The sequence below is a fragment of the Austrofundulus limnaeus genome, unplaced genomic scaffold (assembly GCF_001266775.1).
Source record: "Austrofundulus limnaeus strain Quisiro unplaced genomic scaffold, Austrofundulus_limnaeus-1.0 Scaffold403, whole genome shotgun sequence".
NCBI lineage: Eukaryota > Metazoa > Chordata > Actinopteri > Cyprinodontiformes > Rivulidae > Austrofundulus > Austrofundulus limnaeus.
In genome coordinates this window covers 449698-452310 of record NW_013952805.1, presented here as the reverse complement: position 1 = coordinate 452310, position 2613 = coordinate 449698, and the positions used below count along the sequence as shown (strand labels likewise).

Below are 2613 nucleotides of genomic sequence, written 5' to 3'. Positions count from 1 at the left end.
AAAGTTAGCTGTGGTGGCCATCGTGGATTTTTGATTAGCAATTAGAATGTGACCATTGTTTTTGGCTAGCTCTACACAAATCTTCAGTTTTGTATGTCTAAAAATGGTTGAATAATAAGCTGTGGCTAGCATTCATTGTGTTTTTTTACCATTAGCTATGACAACACAAAGGTTCAGCTCAATATTTCTTCAAACAACTGAATTAAAGCCATTTAACAGCGGTGGCCATCTTGAATTTTCAAATCCAAAGAGCTTTTATTTATTTGTATGCGCCCCCTTAAAAAACACCTTGCAAATCCCTTGAAAAGATGTTGCTGCTCTGCCTCGTATCCATCTGCATTTATAGAGAGCACCTAAATAGTTATCCTCAATACATGCTCGAAAAATTACACAATATAGCAAAAGATTATGCACATAATTTGCAGGTTTGGTAAAAATGGCTACACGTCATCCAGAGATGATCTAAGTCTAAAACTGAAAACAGCAGGTGAAATGATCAAGAAAAGCTAAGCCTTTACTCACAATGCAGAAATATATTGTTGCATCAGATCCAGTCCTGACATGGCATTCAGAAATATCACTATCACCTTTTTTCATCTGTGCAAACAAAAAATATTAGATCTGTGTCAGAAGTCACCTATTCCATTGGTGTTTTTCTAAAATTAGAGCTCCATATGTTCATTTGACTGGCTTAAGTTTAACCCACATGAGTCAGTTTGTCAAGATACATATTTCAAAATGAAAACCAATTTTGCACCATATCTGCCTGAAGATATACGACGAATGGGAACTTGGAATGAGTGGGAAGGCACAGGGAGTACCTTCATTATGTTTCAGAGCTGAGAGAAAGTTTTAAGCAACCTGAGCTTGATTATGCGTTGAAAACACAATTCTGTCTGAGGTAATCAGAAGAGAAGAGAAACAAACGGACCGAATCCGAACCATGGACAACACGATTGCTGTGAGATGGGCAGGAGGAGTATTTGCAGCACAGCAACGGGGGATAAGGTGAGGAGAGCGATCTCACCAGAGGCGAGCGGTTTGCACGCCACTCAGCCGAAAATGAATGGCTGATCTGTGTTTCCACACACACGCACGTTGTTTAAAGCCCCTTGGTTGTTTACCTTCAAAGGCTTTTCAAACTCAAGAACCACAAAGGAGCTTTTTGAAGCATCTCCTGGTGTTTCAATAGGACAGCCGAGTGCCACGAAATCCCCCCCAACTTGCAGATCCTCCTGCATCCATGCTGCTTCACAGATGTGTTATTAAAACTGGACCTTGCCTTTTTTTTCCCCCTCAAAGATTAAAGTCTTACATACGCCGGACACGTTGTAAACACTGCAAATATTTGTTTTGTTGGATTATCTTTGTGGATGCTTTGCTTCTTTCCCAGCGTTTCCTATTTTGTTGCGCAGCCATAACCAAATCCCTTAAATACTGTAAAATTCTGATGAAAGCTACAAGAGGAACAACAGGAAATGCATTTGATTGGCGCAATGTACCAGATCAAACCCAATATTGTTCAGAGGAATACATGAAAGAGGAGGTTCTCTGAAAGGCAATTGATAAAGGGATTATTTGACAGCTGCTTTTTGGCAGAACGATTACCCGTTCATAGAATTAAAAAAAGGGGATTTCAAGATGCACGCACACCCGTGTGTCCGTAAAGCACCGCAAACAGCGAGCAAACAAAGCGGTGCCTAAATGCACATCCTTTGCATCATATTGGAGAGAAGCCCGGAGATCCCACCGGAAACCTCTCACCAGGACCCGTATCAAAAGTGCGCTGCTGCAGCGCGGCTCGCTCCTCGGGGAATTCTTTCCACAACCGTACAGCTGAGAACAGAGGCACGTATTGTCAAAGCGGGCTTCAATTCGACTTATAATCTCATTCAGTGACAAAAACATGTCAATCCGAACGGCTTGAGGTGACACATTTAAAGTTTTAATGAAGCTGTGGAAGGATTCTGTCAGTCACTGCGGACGTTTAAGGATGTGCTTATCTGCATGTTTAAGACGCAAAGCAGAAGACAGCAGCTTTGGTTGAAAGCTGCCAGCTAATGTTTCTCCAAATGTTCATTATTTTGTGATATTAGCAGAAATGTGGGGCATATTCTTTTTTTTACTGTCAGAGCTGCGACAAAAACGTTAGAGCAGAAAACTTAAAAAAAGGAAGAAAAATAAGTTCAGACGGTGTCAAAGACTGAACTCGGTTATACAGTGCAGAGTATTTTTAAAGTGAGCTATAGTTTGGGAGCTTGAAGAAAACACGTTTGCTGGTAAAGAGATGAGGCTTAAAGCGTGGATTAGGGGAGGGATGGAGAGCCTAATGGTGGTAGATGATAATAGCATTACAACCTGGTGAGACAGAAGTCCACACAGCGGGCTCATGGTGGCTGTGGGATGCTGAGACTGACACTCAGCAGCTGACTCATACTGAAGCTGAGCAGAGGGGCGAGGATCACAAGACTTCTGCTTGGCTGGAAGGGAAATAAACGTGGCACTGAGTCATTTTTTCCAAGGAGTTTTAATGGTTTTAATCAGTTCATTAACTGGAAACAGTTGATAGACATCACTGAAAGACTATATGGAACCCGCAGTGTTATATATATA

The 2613-nt window shown here is 41.6% G+C and overlaps 1 long non-coding RNA gene across 2 annotated transcripts in view; it reads right to left on the bottom strand.

The window, feature by feature from the left end:
- Nucleotides 1-522: 522 nt before the first annotated feature.
- LOC106528761 (uncharacterized) overlaps nt 523-2613 on the bottom strand; it is a 4488-nt gene continuing 2397 nt past the window's right edge. The window contains exon 3 of one of the 2 annotated variants that reach the window (XR_001311537.1): nt 523-597. This is a non-coding gene — a long non-coding RNA (uncharacterized LOC106528761). Of the gene's footprint in view, nt 598-2407; nt 2481-2613 lie in introns of those variants that run through there. The other variant, XR_001311538.1, reaches the window with a different exon arrangement.